This window comes from Candoia aspera, chromosome 1 (assembly GCF_035149785.1).
Source record: "Candoia aspera isolate rCanAsp1 chromosome 1, rCanAsp1.hap2, whole genome shotgun sequence".
NCBI lineage: Eukaryota > Metazoa > Chordata > Lepidosauria > Squamata > Boidae > Candoia > Candoia aspera.
Genome location: NC_086153.1, coordinates 245,607,022 through 245,625,304, shown reverse-complemented (window position 1 = coordinate 245,625,304; position 18,283 = coordinate 245,607,022). Strand labels below are relative to the sequence as shown.

The window sequence follows — 18,283 nt, the reverse complement described above, 5'->3', positions numbered from 1 at the left end:
TTCCAGCCCTGCCAGGCTGTTATCTTTGCGTTACCCTGAAGGAATGTGTGTTTGGGTTATGACATGTTTTCAAGGTTACTTTCCCAGGCAGATGTGTGACGCTTGCCGATGCTGGGAGGGGGTGGTTGCGATGTTGGGGTGGGGGCGGGATCGGTTTGGAGGCGAGGGTTTTTAGTTTATATTTGGCACGCTTTTGCTTATTCTCAGCTTTCTTCGTATTTGCATACTATCCTTTCAATAAATCAGTTTTATTCACTAAACTCTGGTGAGATTGACTTCGTTGGGATAAGGCAATCATTACATAAAGCTGAGAATCATCAAAGAAATCTACCCCGCTAGCCCCTAGCCAGGTTACCTGTGACGGGGAGCGCTAGCGATGTCTCTACTATGAGAAGCCGAGTGGATTGAAGAGGAACTGGACACCACGACGGTGCGGGTGGCCCGGAGTTCCCGCGCGGAGAGGGTGGCCCACTGAGAACAGCTGGGGCTACAACCCGGCGAGCAGGTGGTAATGTCGGAAACAACGGGCACGTCAGGGGCCGAATATAGAACGGGGGCCGAGGACGAGGACTCTGCTGTAGGGGACGCCCAAGAGGTCCGGAAACCAGGACCTCTGTTGTCACCTACAGTGGTAGTGGTAACCGGTGCAGCTGAAGAATCGGTCACCCCCGCGCGAATGAAGGCTTTGGAGGAGAAGTTGGAGTCTTTGGCGGTAATGCCAAGGGAAAACCGTGGGAAGTCGGGGTCGGCTGAGGGAAGACGAAAGGGCACTAGGGATCAGAGCGCTAACCTGGAGTCACCACCCCCATCTCTGCGGAGAAGAGGTCGGACTTGGTTCCAACAGTCAGCGACAGGGAGGAGGACCCTAGACGTGACTGGAACAGCCGAACGGCTGGAGCAGCGAGACCCCCCCCCTTTCCTGTGAAGTTTGACGGCGATCCTACGAAGCTGTCTTTCTTCATTACCAATGCTAATAGCTACATGGAGGATTGGGAGCAGAGCTTCTGCTCCGAGAAGGGGAAAATCAATGCCATTGCAAATAGGCTGAAGGGGAGGGCGGCGGATTGGTACGTCCAGCTGTGTCAAGCAGAAGCCCCAGAGCTAGAGGACTTCGAGGAGTTCCTGTGGGCGCTAAAACAACACTTTGAGGACCCTCTGGCACAAGAAAGGGCGAAACAGGCTCTGAAGAATCTGGCCCAAGGGTCGCTTTCAGTGGCAGACTACGCGTTAGAATTCAAAGCACTGGCCGGAAAAGTTGAGGATTGGTCCCAGTCCACCCTAGTAGAGATGTTTAAAGATGGGCTGGAAACTGGGGTCCTTCGGTGGGCTCTGGGGCGTGATGACCCAAAGACTTTGTATGGGTGGATTCAACTAGCGGGCAGCGCTGAAAACACCCTGGAAACCTTCGCACATCGTAAGGCGGTGAAGCAAGGCAAAACCATCAAAAGCGCCCGCGCTCCGATCTCTTCGGGTCGACCCAGCCAGCGTGCGTGGGAAGAGGAGAGGGAGCATCGCTTTGCTAAAGGGCAATGTCTGCGCTGCGGGAAGGAAGGCCACCGGGCGGCGGCGTGCCCAAAAAGACGAGCCGAGGATCGCCCAGCTAAACCGGCTGGGAAATCACCATCCCTACCAAGGAAGATGAAAGCCGCCCTGGCTGAGGCGGAACCTGACGGCAGCCCCTTCTTTGGAGAGGAGAGGGGACAGGAGACCGATGAGCCGGCGGGAAACGCCAGCCACCTGCTTTGAAGGGCGCCGTGGGGCAGGTGGAAGAAGAAGAAGATGAGCGTGACCATGTTTCGGTGAGTGGGGATTTCCCGACCCTGACCGTTAGAGTGAAGTTGGGGTCCAGCACCCGAACCATAGAACTGTGGGCCATGATTGATTCAGGGTGTTCACGGTCCTTGATGCACCCCGATGTGGTTACTGCGTTGGGGTTACCCACGTTCCCTTTAAAGAGGCCGATGATCTTTACCCAGTTGGACGGGACAATGGCAGGGGGGAAACCAGTTACCCACTCTACCGGGATGGTTGCTTTGCAAATGGGCAGCCATTGGGAAAAATTACCGTTTATTGTGGCACCGGTAGGGGGACCTTTGGTCATCTTGGGGATGCCCTGGTTTGTACAGCAAAATCCCTCCATTAACTGGGTCCATCAAACGGTGACGTTCGCAGATGGATTTTATAAAGTCCCTGCGAAAGACCAACTAGACGACAACGAGGTGGGACAGGCAGCAACCACTTCTCTGCAAGTCCTCGAGCCGCTGGAAGGGCTGCCGGAGCATTACCAGGATTTTGCAGATGTGTTTGGCGAAAAAGAGGCGGACCGGGTGCCGCCTCATCGCAAAACTGACTGTGCCATAGAATTTGTTCCTAATGTAAAATTGCCTAGTCCAAAAATTTATTCTATGACCCAGAAGGAGCTGGCAACACTATGAGAGTTCATTGACAAAAATCTAGCTAGGGGTTTCATTGAACCGGCCAGCTCTCCAGTGGGCGCACCTGTACTGTTTCGACCAAAGAAGGATGGCACTTTGAGACTGTGTACAGATTTCCGTGGGCTCAATGCAGTATCGATATTAAATAAATATCCTTTGCCCCTGATAAAGGACATGCTAACACATCTGGCAAAGGGGAAAATATTCTCTAAACTGGACTTGAGGGAGGCATATTTCCATATTCGCATACGGGACGGGGATGAATGGAAAACTGCGTTTAATTGTCCTTTGGGTGCTTTTCAATATAAAGTACTACCATTTGGGCTGGCGGGGGCGCCAGGGGTTTTTATGCAACTTATCAATGAGGTCTTGCATGACCACCTATTTAAAGGGGTATTGGTATATTTAGATGATGTTTTAATATATACTGAAACAATGGAGGAACATGTATATCTAGTCAGACAAGTTCTGAGCAAACTGAGAAAGGCAGAATTGTATGCTAAACTATCAAAATGTGCATTTTATAAGTCGCAAATTGATTACCTGGGCTATAGGATTTCCGATAAGGGAATTGAAATGGATCCCGCTAAAATTGAAGCCATTTTGGCATGGGAGCCGCCACGCACGCGTAAGCAGCTCCAAAGTCTCCTTGGATTCGCGAATTTTTATCGTCCCTTCATCCAGGGGTTCGCGGAAATTGCGCTACCCCTCACTGAGTTACTCAAAACTAAAGGTTTGGGGGACACACGGAGGGTGAGAAATCCAGGAGCACTGCTGAAATGGACACCCGCATGCCAGAGGGCTTTTCAGACCCTTAAACAGCTATTTACGTCCGAACCCATTCTGCAGCATCCTGATCCTGACAAACCATTTGTGGTACAGGTGGACGCTTCTGATTTCTCAATTGGAGCTCTGTTAATGCAAAGGGACAACCTCGAACAGTTAAAGCCATGTGCTTACCTCTCCCGTAAATTTTCAGAGACGGAAAGGAGATGGCACGTTTGGGAGAAAGAGGCTTTTGCTGTCAAAGCTGCTTTGGAAAGCTGGCGTCACTTATTGGAGGGGGCTACCCACCCATTCAAAGTTTGGACTGATCATAAAAACCTGGAGGCACTGACAGCCTCTCGTTAACTGAGCCCAAAACAAATTAGGTGGGCTCAATTCTTTAGTCGTTTTGACTTTAAACTGAAATTTATACCTGGAAAAACCAACTTCCTGGCTGATGCACTTTCGCGCCAGCCTCAGGATGCCAGTACGGTGCCAGATCTAGTAGGAACTCTCTGGACAGAGCCCCAAATGAGTCTGGCAGCTGTGACTCGCAGCCAAACCCGAGTGCAACGTTCAGACGCTTCAGTTTCACCTTGGTTGCCTGTTCCCTCAGACTTGCAACAAGTTTCTTTCCGAGCTGAAAACTGACACTTGGTTGCAAGCAAACCTCAACGAAGTTACTTTTAAACAAGCTTTTGCATGGAAGCATGATTGTCTCTATGTACCTGAGACGTTGCGCAAAACCATTCTGTCCCGATCCCATGATGACAGAATGGCTGGACATTTTGGGTTTGGAAAGACCCTTCATCTGGTTAGACGCCAATTCTGGTGGCCAACGCTCCGGCGCGACATCAAAGAATACGTCAATTCCTGCCCAGTATGTGCTGCTTCTAAACGAAAAGTGGGAAAGCCCCAGGGCTTGTTACAACCAGTGGCTAATCCTTCCCGCCCGTGGGAAGAGATCTCTATGGACTTCATTGTTGATTTACCTCCTAGCCAGAGGAAAACTGTCATTTGGGTGGTGAAAGATTTTTTCTCTAAACAAGCCCATTTCATCCCATGTACCTCCATCCCATCTGCACAACAGTTGGCCCGCCTCTTCATTGTACACGTGTACAAAATTCACGGATTCCCCGCCCGCTTGGTGACGGACAGAGGTACACAATTCACGTCCAAGTTTTGGTGGGAATTTATGAAATTGCTGGGTACTAACCAAGCATTGTCCACTGCGTCGCATCCGGAGACTGACGGAAATACGGAGGCGGTCAATTCTACCCTTGAACAATATCTGCGTGCTTTTGTCAATTATCAGCAAGATGATTGGGTCGACCTCCTACCATTTGCAGAAGTTGCCTACAACAATGCTGTTCATCAAAGCACTGGCCAGGTGCCATTCCATACCGTTTTTGGCCATGACTTTGTCCCGATCCCAGAACTGCCTCAGCCAGCCTCCCCCCCATCTTCACCTGCTGATTGGGCTACACGTCTGGCAGCTGCCTGGCCAACAATACAACGGGCGCTTGCTGATGCTCAAGGCACTTACAAACGACATGCAGATTCCAAGCGATCCACCTCGCCACTTTTCCAAGTGGGGGATAAGGTGTATCTTTCCACCAAATTTATCAAGTCTACGCAACCGTCAAAAAAGTTGGCACCTAGGTTTCTTGGTCCTTTTCCTATTATTGCTCAAATTAATCCTGTTACTTTTAAACTAGATTTGCCTGCCAATCTTAAACGTTTACACCCTGTCTTTCATTGCAGCCTGCTTAAGCCTTTCCACGAATCAGCCCGCTGGCATCCACAGCCTCCACCCCCTGCACCTATCATGATTGATGGTCAACAACACTTTGAAGTCCGAGAAATCCTGGATTCCCGACGATGTCGTTCTGTCTTACAATACCTGGTTCGCTGGAAACATTTCCCTCATCCTGAGTGGGTTGCTGCCCATGATGTTCACTTCCCTATTCTAGTTACCCATTTCCACGCTGCTTATCCCGCTAAGCCTGCTCCATGAGGTCATTTCTTTGCTTTAAGGGGGGCGGTATGTCATGTTCATCGTTCCAATGATTTGCATACATCGTAACGTTTCGCATGTCATGTTTCTGATCCGTGTCTATCACCTGCGGGGTGGGGAATTCCAGCCCTGCCAGGCTGTTATCTTTGCGTTACCCTGAAGGAATGTGTGTTTGGGTTATGACATGTTTTCAAGGTTACTTTCCCAGGCAGATGTGTGACGCTTGCTGATGCTGGGAGGGGGTGGTTGCGATGTTGGGGTGGGGGCGGGATCGGTTTGGAGGCGAGGGTTTTTAGTTTGTATTTGGCGCGCTTTTGCTTATTCTCAGCTTTCTTCGTATTTGCATACTATCCTTTCAATAAATCAGTTTTATTCACTAAACTCTGGTGAGACTGACTTTGTTGGGATAAGGCAATCATTACACATTGGCTTTTTCATATTTAGCACTGCATGACAACCAGATTGCTGCATCCTTGTGATAACTGGCTCATAGTAAAATCTCAGTATCAAAAGCTCAGTATCTTTAAGATTAATATAGCAAATAGAAAACTAACCAAAATAGAAAGCAAGAAACTAAAAATGCACAGAGATCATTTTAAAAGAAGAATCATTCAAGGCAGTTTGGGGCGATTGGGCAGTTGTTGGGTATCTTTTATTCTTTAGTACACACCACAGAAAAATGGTCATGGACAAGGTGACCCTCTCTCCCACTCAATAATCTCACTTCTATGCTAGAAGAGAACAAGAAAAATGGATTTTATTGATTGTTCAGTCTGTGAATGTTTGCCACAGAATAAACCATAATGAACCTAAAATAATTAAGTCAGAAATGTCAAAGGATTCCTCTTTTATCTACTAAAGACATTACCCTGTTTCAACTCTAGGGGAGGGGAATCCATCTCAACCTGCCCATATTACTTAGTTCTGGAAAAGTTTCTTCTGACATAAATGCCAACTGACTATTCTCTTTTTCTTTCTCTAAGGGAATGTTCTTCACAAATTGTATAGAAGTAACTCAGGTCTCTCATACAACTGTTTTTCTACTCATCGTGTGGTTATTTGAAGGACCGCCTTTCCCCAGTTACATCTACCCAGCCTGCAGAGCAGAAAGGCAGGGTGTGTTACAGGTCCCTTCTTTGAGGGAAGTTTATGTAGTGCAACCATGAAAAACAACCCTCTCCGTAATGGCTCCCTCCCTGTGGAACATCATTCCCCTGGAGATTAGATTGGCCCCCACCTCAGTACTTTTCCGAAAGGCCCTGAAGATGTGGTTCTATCAGCGGGCCTAGGGATCCCAGATTGAGACAGAGCCGATCAAGTGGCTGATTTGATTGTGTTTGCCGCTGCTGTGGGGGGTTGGGGGGGGGGGGCGATGGGTTTTTTTTATATTGTGGATTTTAATTTTGCAAGCCACCCGGAGTCACTGTGTGTGAGTTGAGTGCCCATATACATTAAATAAATAAATAAATAAATAAAATCCCGACCAGTGCAAGGAATGTTGCCAGGGAGTTTGCAGATAAATACAGATAAAACTCATCAAAGGCAGTGTAAATGATCCATAAATATATCTCTCTAGCTCCATGAATGGTGAGGTACTTCTGATGGGACTATTACTCGATTTCCATCAAGAGTCTTACTATTTAACACTTCCACAATTGTTATTAGAAATGGACTAGGAAGATTTGAGAGAGAATGTACATGCTAAGCTTCATGTTTTTATTTTATGCAAGCATTTTATCCAGAACAACAGAAAACATGGATTTTAATGGAATCCCTATATCGGGACATAGGCCAAAACTACTAAAAAGAGTCTTTAAATGCAGCAAGCTTTTATACCATCATTTTTGTAGCTAAAGCATTTTCCCCACAACCCTACCACTTTTGATTACTACTGTAATGGTTAATCACAGTTTTGAAGATTATTTTTAAAAAACAACAAGCTAGGATCCACCTCTTCCAGAAGTCGAGATACAGAATAAAACGTGCAATCCATATTCTCCCTGTTAAAATCCATAATTTTAACAGCGACCTATGCCTGCTTCTCCATGTCAGAAACCAGAGAAACATGTCAGAAGTCAGTTTTAGGTATCTCTGTGATCAGCAGGAATGCATCTACCCAGAAGCAAAAATAAGAAGTAAACAAATTAATCTGTAATTTTCAAATTCTTATCTTTTAAAAAGGTGTTTCTTTTCTTAAAGCTTCTGACTATTAAAATAGTTTGCCAGTCCAGGCAAATGAAGTTTGTCTGTCTGTTACATTGTTTGTCTACCAATTACACTGATATCCCACAGCAATAAAAAAAACTGTTCTTGGTGGAAGTTCATCATTATTATATACATGTTACAAAAAGAGGACCTGTAATGCCCACATGGGAGACCTGACATTGGAAAACAAACACTAGACCATTCAAAGGGTTGTCCAATTTCTTGGTGTTTTTGTGGTTGGTTGCTGCTGCTGTTGTAATGGAGGGTGAGACTGAAATTTTGAGAACTGGGGATCTGCGTTATCTGTACGCACAGAACTTCACGTGTTCCTTTTCTGTTTCCCCAGTCTGAAGCCTTCCTCTTCTTCAGCATAGGCCTTGATGCTGAGTATTTTCTCAGGTACTGTCAAGAACTCTATTATAAATATGCCCAAATTTCTAAAGAACAAAACTTCGGTCTGAGCTGCAAGCTAGACCAAGCAGTAGTACATATACTGAAGGAAGCCAGGCCTTTATTAGATTATATACTACATGAGCCTGCAGTTCTAACAGGCCAGCATTGCCTAATGCTTCATTTGTCCCTACTCATCTACTAAGATGTCACCTGAGAATCCATGACAAATGTTCATCAGTGTTTGTTAAGATGAAGGGAAGGGTGTGAACCAGGAATTAAACTTCTGCATTTTCAAATATAAGATCTCTGCATTAAAGTTTTGAAATATCCATGTAGGGCTGGAAAAGACTTAAGATTAAATAAGTAATGCAATGTATAAAACACTGGGCTAAATCGTCTACTGATACAACTTGGAATAATGCAGTTTCCCACATTCATATTTTAAAATACAGAGCTATTTTCCTAAACAATCAGGTGATACTAACAAATCAGCTGATTTTCTGACAAACCATGTTATCTGGTTTTTACTAAAAATTCTAATCCATATTTAAAATGGCTGTGTTTTTGTCATGGAATATGATACAGTAAGCAATAAGCCACAACCATGTGATTGTAGCAAAGCATGCAGATTATAATCACTTCCTATTTATGGCTCTCTGGCCCCATCCCTGAAAAATTCCTGCAGATGCCATTAAACCAAAAAGTACCTACTGCACAGCTTTGACCAAAATGACCATGGGTATCCATGAGAAGCAGGCAAATGATGACATGTTATTTGCAGCAAGATATCTGACACAAGTCGCAGCATTTGCATTATGGTATCATACGTTTTGACATCATCACAGTTTGATTATCTTTTTTAATGATATGTAGATGGTTTTGATATTTTCAACCAACAACACATTTCCTCTATTTACCAATGCTAACCTTAATGCTTACAGCCCTAATATATCTGAAAGGAAATCTAACTCATATTGATCCAGCAAAGCTGCAGTCTTCAACAAACTTGGGTAAACTGGTAAAAATAAGCTGCCATTATCTACAGCCACTCCTAAAATGCAAAATGTATCCTGAATTAGTAAGTTAAATTGGCTTTTGCCATTCAAGTTCAGTTTGAAATACTGTATATCTTAGCTAATTCATGACATACATTTTATGAGAAAGATAACAGTGATCTATCAAAGGAGAGCAAGCCATCTCTCTACCCCATAGCATCCAGTTGTAGTCCACCCAAAATACTTCATGCTGATTAAGGGCAAGCTTAATAATATTCAAGTGGTTTGTTTTTACTGCAAGGATGCAACAATGTCAATCACAATAAAATATGTAAATGCCTCTTAAGACGACATGAAGATGTCCTGCAAGTGCATCTGCAATATGATCTATTATATGAATGAATCTGTATTCACAGAGACAGCCAAGACCATGGTCTCTTTCATTAAAGGCCCAAATGAATGATGGTTTTACCAGCAACTTGAAAAATTATCATAGGACAATTTATTACACTGTTTCTTAGGAGAAGAATTATCGTAATGTTTCTTCATTTGGAGATATGCAGAATAGAATCTTCTAAACCAAAAAAAGAAATACTTTGGAAAGCTCGATCTTGGATGACAAGAAAGACATTTTAGAAATGGGTAAAGAAAGGCAAATACTTCAGACCAGCTTCAAAGACTGTTAAAACTGACAGCAGCTTTGGAGACTGCAGTCATGGTAGACTGCTGAAGAGCTGAAATATACCACGACATCAACTAAAACTTGCCCAACATCCTCCACTGTAGAATCGGTACAGAAATTTGTTACCTTTTATTGAAAGAACATGATGTAAAGATAAAGAAAATCGTCATGAACTAAGAATTAATTAACAAACACCTGGAACAGGTGAATGTAGAAACTAAAGCTCAGGGAAAGCTTCAACTACTACATGATGGTAAGATTTAAAAACTGTGGTCAAGATAGTTGCACTCATGTAAGCGCTAACTTTTATCCTTGTAGATATATTTTGTACCTGAATGGGCTATTATATATATTTTAAAAATGTCTCAAGTATAATCACCATACTCAGAGTTTAATACTGATGTAAGGTTTAAAAAAATTAGACTGGAACTGATTGTGCTTTGTTACTGTAGCTGCTTTTAATTTCCCAAAAATTATCTGCTGCACTGGTTATTAAAGCTCATTAAAAGCAGTAGGAGCATGATTTTCTAGTAATCTTCTCTACAATGGTTAGATATTGTTTGCTATTTAGTTAGCTATACATTCAAGACCTTGCAGTTTGCCTCTTCCTAATATGTAAACAGAATCCAAGAATGCTGAAATACCTACTTGTTCCATTTCAGAGATGCTTCATTTTCCCCTTATTTATCTATATGTTGCCAATATAAGTACAGGAAGTGAGAAACATTGTGCTAAGAGGACTATAGAACTGATGAATAAAAACCGTAACCCCCCCCCAGGCTAAGCTGCCAAATAAGTAGTGAATTAATTTCTGTAAAGTACTCTAACATTACAAAGGTGTGTTGAAAGGTGTCTGCTCATGTTTCAAATTAAACGCACTGCTGGTCAGCATTAGCACCTCAGCTTTGAACAGCAGCCATTTGCCTACACTTCAGGGGTTGGGAAAAACGGATTTTCCGTTCACACTGGAATAATTAGAACATGTCAGGAAGAATTAATTTCCTCATTTTTCAAAAGGATACACAGAAATTACCATGTTATTATATGACAGGGTCCCTTGGAGAATTGTATTAAATTTAATTTCTAGCGCAGCCCACACAACAAATTAAAGTCATAAATAAGATGGAAAGAAGCGGGACGCAGAGCATATGTTTATGGCAATGAGTGAAGCCAAGGGACCAGAAACAACTATCTTCATTTCATTTTATTTAAATCAGCCAGACACTGTGTATCTGAATGACAGCACTTGTTAATGGTGCTGAGATTATAGGCTCCTTAATTTTAGAAAAACAGTAGCAGACAGTTGGTATTCAAAATGTATGCTTTCTAGAAGCAGACCCTCATTTAAATGTTATTTTCTTGCATAGCTGTATGGTCATGCTCCAACTTCTGCATAAGACACACACTTTTTTTTCTCCCTCAATAGCAACAGCCCAATCCTTTGATTTGCTGAACCACCAAAAAAGCATTTAGGATGAGCTGTACCAGCAGAAGACTGAAAAACTGATGTCCCACAAACACTCAGGTAACATTATCCTTATGAGCCAATTAGCAATCTCAGAAGTATCATTTTTAAAAAGATGTTTTGGCAATGAAAAGACGTTTTCATTTCAGTAGTACAGACTTCCTTATTCTAAGTAGATGCAGAGCAAAAGACAGTGGCTTTTTACTCATTAAAGGTCAATGCTGTCACCAGGTGTCAAGAGCTTAAGACAAACTCAGGAGACCAAACCAAAGAATTGAGGGGTGGCACCTGTCAGGGAGAGGACAAAGCCTGGAAATATTTGTATTACTTTAAAAATAAATTTGAAGCCTATTCTTAAAGCTGATCTCTAGTGCAGAATTTGTAGGCACTCCTCTTAACTGCACTGCCTCACGATATTTTTAAAAATAGCTTTATTGCATTTCAAGACAAAGACTCCAAGGGAGATTTACATCATAACATTTTAGAACTATAAATATGAAGTGTAAAGAATTAAAACAATGGAACAAAATACTAACACTAAGTACTCTAAACTAAAAACAGTCACCTGTTTATTTAAAAGCAGACTGGACCATTTAAAAAAAATCAAGGTGAGAACGATCCATGCATCCTGGATATCACAGAAAAGGACCTGCTTGCCATAAAGATGCTAAGACAAATAAAATATCCAGGGAAAGAGAATGACGCAACATTCAAAACAAGAATAAAAAGATGGGAATAAGTCCTTCTGTGGTAAATAGTTTGCTTCTTACATCTAGATCATGATTCTGAAGATCCCAACACATAGATTAAAACCTTAAAACCATGGCACAGAACTTCAGATCTAACAATGGACATGCTTTCCAGCATTTATAATTCTATTATTTTCTTCCCAATATACAAAAATTGCACAACTGTAGCCTCATGCACTTGTTTGTACAATGTTTTCCTTCCACTTCAATGAAAGTCACAGAGATTTCAACTAATGGTCAGATTATACAACATTAAAGTCAACTCACGTGCATTTTAATAGTGTTAATAAAAATTTAATAAAGCATCATAAAATATTAACAGTGCTCCAATACACTTTAATACCTGCATCTCTTTTATGCTGTGTATGCTTCAAGCTTTTGTTACCCACGTTATAGATTAAAATATTAAAATTGGATGCAATGACATGGAACAATACTACTTGTACTCGCTCTGTTGTAGAAGGTAGCAAGAAGAGAGTCTTTAAATCCTATGCTCACGTAAACATAAAGACAAAAAAATATTTGGCCATTCTATATTTCAGTAAACAAGCTACCATAATTATTGAAAAGCTGAAGAGCAGTATTTTATGAAATATTCTTCAATTACGGCAATTGCAATAAAAGTGACCTTCATTCTATTTAGCAATGAATATGACTTACTGCAAAGCAAACAGATATTAGAACTGAGTACATTGAGAAGGGAGGAAAGTCTAAAAAAACCAGTCAGAACTGTGAAAAGAAGTGTGTGATACAGGTAGTCCTTGACTTACGACCATTCGTTTAACAACTGTTCGAAGTTACAACAGTGCTGAAAAAATTGACTTATGACTAGTCCTCACACTTATGACCATCACAGTGTCCCCACAGTCACATGATCAAAATTCAGGTGCTTGGCAACCAGCACATATTTACGACAATTGCAGTGTCCTGGGGTCACATGACTGCCATTTGCAACCTTCCCAGATGGCTTCTGACAAGCAAAGTCAATGGGGGAATCTGGATTCACTTAACAACCATGTGATTCACTTAACAACCACCGCAAAAAGGTTATAAAATCAGGCGTGACTCACATAATGATTGCATCGCTTAGCGATGGAAGTTCCAGTCCCAAATGTGGTTGTAAGTCAAGGACTATCTGTATTTTTGTTGACATTAACCTCCTCTCACTGATACCTCTAAACTTTGTCATGTATAATATAAAAATATACAAAGATACACACTGCTAAGGCATGATCTTCTGAAGTAATTTTTCAACTATCACAACAGCAAGAGATTTGCAACTGTCAATCTCATTGTTAGCTGCTCTGGTTTCTTGCTTGTTAGCTTGTCAGTCTTGAAATGGAGCAAGAGTTGTACCTTTTGCTGCCATGGATATGAACACTCCCTTGGGTGCAACAAACTTTAAATAATTTGTGAATCAATTAACTGGTAATTCAGCACACAGCTCAAATTTCACACTCCCAGGTCACTGCATCATCAGCCTGATATGAATCATAACATTTTGGGGAAAAGTTCATAATTGAAATCATTAATTAATTAAAGAGGACTTTTAGTTATGCATCGCATTACGCAGCTATAAAGGGGCAGGGATTAATTAGTTGTTTCTTTGACAGTTCTCTTTACTTGAAGGAAAACTTTTCCAGTGGTATCTTGGCAAATACTCAAGTCAGCATAAACTTCCTGGAGGATGCTATGAATTGTGATGGAAGGAGGAAGAAGGAAAGTGTCCCTGTTGTGGGCTTAGTCTGATTTAAATTGGATGTTGGTCATACGCCAAGTCTTTATCTTCCTAAGCATTTTGCTTATATAAAACCTCTCTTGCCTTGCTCTTAACACATACTCTGTTTTATGCATGTTAAGAGTTAGCACATCAACCCTAGCAGAGACTTTTGGCATGCTAACATTGCATGTGCATGGGATAGCCAGACCCTTTCAACAAGACAGTGGCAATAGAGAATTATTAGGCAGGCGTATACTTTGCTCCTGATGAGCTTCAGGTTCCAACTGTTTAGGTCAACATTCTACCACAATGGTGGCAGAAGCTGATGGGTATCATACCGTATTGAAATTCATCCTATGCACAAAACACCCCAGTAGGGGGTTATAGAATGAATGCCAAATGTTAATCAACAGGACACAATAGGCAAAGCTTGGGTTCTGTGAAAACACTTAGTCTTCATAGACTCTTCTGAGTAAAAGTGGGCTTGGCCTGCTGCCAAGGTGACAAGACTCACATCATCTCTACCACAATCGTATGTCAGCCTGCCAGACATACTCAGCTTCAGCTTTCTGTCTGGCCCTCAGGCTAGCAAACTCACAGTGAGTTTTGAGGGAGGACCCTATTGGCCCATACATCCTCAAAGCAAATGTTATGCATTGCTATCTTCCGCCTTCTTATTATTTGCCTGCACGTGTATTCTTCCATTGTCTCTGGGGAAATGCAACAGAGCATGGCATCATACATCCCAAAGGACAAGGGAGAACAGGGATCCTAAAGCTGTGATCATTTACTCTGTGATCATTGCTTAAGAGTCACCACAAAGAGAATTTTAATCACTTGAGGAGACAGTGACCTGTAGGCTTAAGTCTACACAATGCACATATATCAGCACTTTATACCACCCATTTTCCCACTACTGGCATAGTACTAGCTCATCAACCAATGCTACAAACTACAGTCATCTCAAACCACTGTTTGAGTGTAGTCTTCCTACAGGTATTTTTTATACATATATCAATATAAATACTGGTTGAATAGAAAAGTCCTATGTATATGTGACGTGTGTGTGTGTGTGTGTGTGTGTGTGTGTGTGTGTGAACAGATCTCAGTGCTTTTGATCGTTTTTCAATAAGCCCAGTTATTTAATAAAAGTTTACCTCTGTCCCTCCTTTGCTCATCTAACTATCTCTTACTTCATTCATTTCCTTTCTCCAATCCCTCTCTATACTTTCTGAACCAGAATCCAACCCAACACTAGCCAACTTTTGCCAATTTCCTATGAAATTCATTCCATATTTTGAAGCCACTACAATGAAATGAGGCTTTTATTTTAAATTAGGGTTACAAAAAATATAGTTTATGTTCTGCTGATCAAAGAAAGTAAGAAATGACTTCGTAAAATTAAAGTTACAAAGCAGATTTTTTTTCTGCTATTCAATAATCTGAAGTTATAGTATTACCAAAATTTTATTTGAAAGATTAATATGATTCAATTCAGAAATGAACAACATCATCCAAAAGAAAAGGCAAACTCCTAGATGAAACATAAGATATAGATCTAACAAATAAACACTGCTTTTTTTCAAAATTGAGGTCTAAAATATTGTTTTAATAAACATTTTTTCTTAAATAGTCCAAGCAGAAAGTATATCATTATAATACTCAATAACATTAAAAACCTTTCTTTATAAAAAAGATTTTATAAGAAGGATTATTATTTGAAAAAACTGAAAATAAAATACGAGCAAACCAACTAGTATTTTCATTAGAGAGGGTCTTCTTTTCTCACAATATTTTATAAACTTCTTCAAGCCCACTTTAATCAGAGCTAATACCTTCCAAGCACTATAGTTTTAGGATGAATTGCTTTAATACCAGAAATTAAAGCCCTGATTCGATTCCTAATGAATAGTTTCCATGTTCCTTTATGTCTATATACAAGTATATTCATTTACATGTTCTAATCTGTATTGTCTTAATACAAATACATCTTTTCCTTGTCCCATTTGAACTGACTGGAGAAATCAGAAATATAAGTGAGATCTATAATGCATTATTAAGTAGTATATCTGCATCCCCTAAGAAGAGATCCTTATTCAGAAATCTAACAAAACTGAACCAAGAACCTTGTGGTAAGTTTTTTTGAGAAGAAAGAATTTGTTCTCCAAATGTAGAACACAACCTTCTATGGCAGGAAGCCTCCTCTGTCCATGAAATGTTTCCTGAAACTTGTAATTCTGGGAAATCGAGATTCAAAACAAACCAAGAATAGACAACCAGCAACCACATGCAGGTCCCAAAACATCTGCAGATCACTTTGTTTTTAATTAAAATAATAGTCAACATCTATGTATTAAGAAATCCCCTCAATTCTATTCACCCAGTAGTATCACTACATCACTGAATAACGCTATGTGGTCCCTGGAAGCAAAAATAATTTTAAATTATTACCCTGACATTGAAAATCGTTGCCCACTCCTGTTCTAAATCATATGGACAAGATCTACAGCAAGACTGGCTACAGCGCTGAGGTTCACTATATTGCCACTAGGATCTCCCCCTAGGATTGCTGAATATGATTATATGATTTCCCATAAAATTTCAGTTAAAATAAAGTACATGAAAAGGCTTCTAGAGGTTCAAATCATCTTTTTAAAAATGGGACAGAGAAGATCAGACCAACAATTGGAGGCCTATCCTCCCCCAATGGAATTATTACATCATTGCTCTACCCACTGTGGTCCATGGCCACTGAAAAGGATTTTAAAAGTATAATTAAAAGCATTACACAGAAAGAAGGTTTCCTAATACAACCAGCAGTTTTTACTATTTGCTAAAAATACTTATAGAATTAAGTAGGACTACTGGCAGCATGGGAAAAATAAGGCAACTTATTAGCTTCTAGGCTGAAATGGTATCAATAATGCTACAAGGAATTCTCAAGGTAAAGTGTATTACTTGAATCTGATAAACCAGCAATTTTTAAAATTTTACACTGGACTTTACAACCAAGATTTAAAGGTCTTATATGAACAAATTATAGTTTTTGGACAAATTAATGGCCAAGCTACTTATTCAGCTGCACATTATCTCTGTAAGAATTCATTGATAGCATTATGTCATTAACAACTAATACGGCTCTTAATCCAGTTTCATCAGATTGGTATAAGGCATTCATCCTTTGCTCCTATGCTGTTGGAGGTATATAATATATTTTTAGTAATTGTCTCCTTTTTCTTTTAATTGTGCTTTTGTTATGATGAAGGCTATTATAGATCCTGCTGACCATGCAAGTTATCATTTGATCTCATTGTTAAATATAGATGCTAAAACTTTAATTATGACTCTGGCATGAAAATATATTGCCTTCAATAATTCATCCTGTGCAATCTGGTTTTATAAAAGTGTATCAAGCATCAGATAATATCTGATTATTAATTGCTACAAGTGTCTATTTTGTAGGTTTATATCCACTTTTCCTCCTCCAATTTTTTCCAAAACAACCCTGTGACATACAGTATATTAGATACTCAGTTTGATAAACTGAATTTGGCAATTAGTTTTTCACTGGTTGCAGAAAAATGGACTTTTGACAAGTGGACTTTAAATTTATTGAATGTGCTTTAGACAAATATGTTTATTAATTGGATTATAAAGTGGTGTTTGAATCAATCAGCCATTGTTATTTATTAGAATTTTTGTATGCCATATATAGAACATACAACATGTATTAATAACATCTATAAATTTCCAATATTATAATACATTTTTGAAAATCTTTAAAAATCTGGTGCAATCCTCTCACTCACTCCCCAAAAGTTATTACAAATGGGATTATTTCTTTGAGCACTTAAAAAAATATTGATCATTCCAGACAATTACCAAAAAACATTTTAAACATTACTTTATACCTATTACTTTTATACCTATTATTACCAGATTGCTTCAATCTTGATTTCCACTATCATTAAAAAATGAAAAAAAAATGATGCTAGATAAAATAAGAAACTTGTGGGCTATCACTAAGATCATGTTGTTGAAATACAGAAACATTGTATCTATGGTTGATTAGTGCTTCAGAGATTACTAAAGTGATAAAATGATTAATGTGTAGTGTAATGTCATTTTTAATTTCTGCAGTGACATACAGTAATCTTTTCAAAACACCGGGAATCAGAATGTAATGGAACCATCTACTGACAAACCTGTTGTAATAAAATTAGGCTATTCGTTTCACAGAGTCAAAGAATGATGCTTTCAGCGTCATAAATGTATGTAGTTGAAGAACGAATGAAGCTTATAGATTTGCACTTATTTTGTATTGCCTGAACATCACCCATCCAGATAAAAAGCTTGGGATGCAAAGACAGTAAATGGAGAATGGCAGGCAAGAAAAGCATTTTAGGGAAGTATGTAAAAGTTACCTGGCCCCGTCACAGGCTGTCTCTGTGCTCTAGCAGTGTCCCGTGATAGTTGTCATCAGAAACGAAAATAGCAAGACAGCAGCTAATAGGCCTATTGAAAAGAAAGGGGAGAAGTATGTTAAGGGCACACCGCTTCTTCACAGTTCCCAACAAACTATTGAAGTGTTTTTCTTATTTTTAAAAGCTGCACTATACCATTTTGCCTAAATAGTTTTGAGGGTGATGAGAGTTGAAGTGCAGCACAGCTGGAAAATACCGCATTGTGGAAAGCTGCAATATGTTTATGAACTCCTTCACAGCTAGAGATTACACGAAAATAATACGGAATTTTGCCTACCCCTAAAAAAAAAATCTGAGAACGACTTTATTAATTCCAGTCTGAAATCATTTACAGGTATACACGCTAATCTAAGAAAGGTCAGCTCCATGCAGA

At 40.3% G+C, this 18,283-nt stretch overlaps 1 protein-coding gene across 1 annotated transcript in view; it reads right to left on the bottom strand.

Moving 5' to 3' along the window:
* The window catches only part of SOX6 (SRY-box transcription factor 6), a 389,110-nt gene extending 371,176 nt beyond the window's left edge, over nt 1-17,934 (bottom strand). The window contains exon 1 of the mRNA XM_063289410.1: nt 17,851-17,934. The gene's annotated coding sequence lies outside the window, so the exon portion shown is untranslated. The remainder of the gene's footprint in view (nt 1-17,850) is intronic.
* Nucleotides 17,935-18,283: the final 349 nt, after the last annotated feature.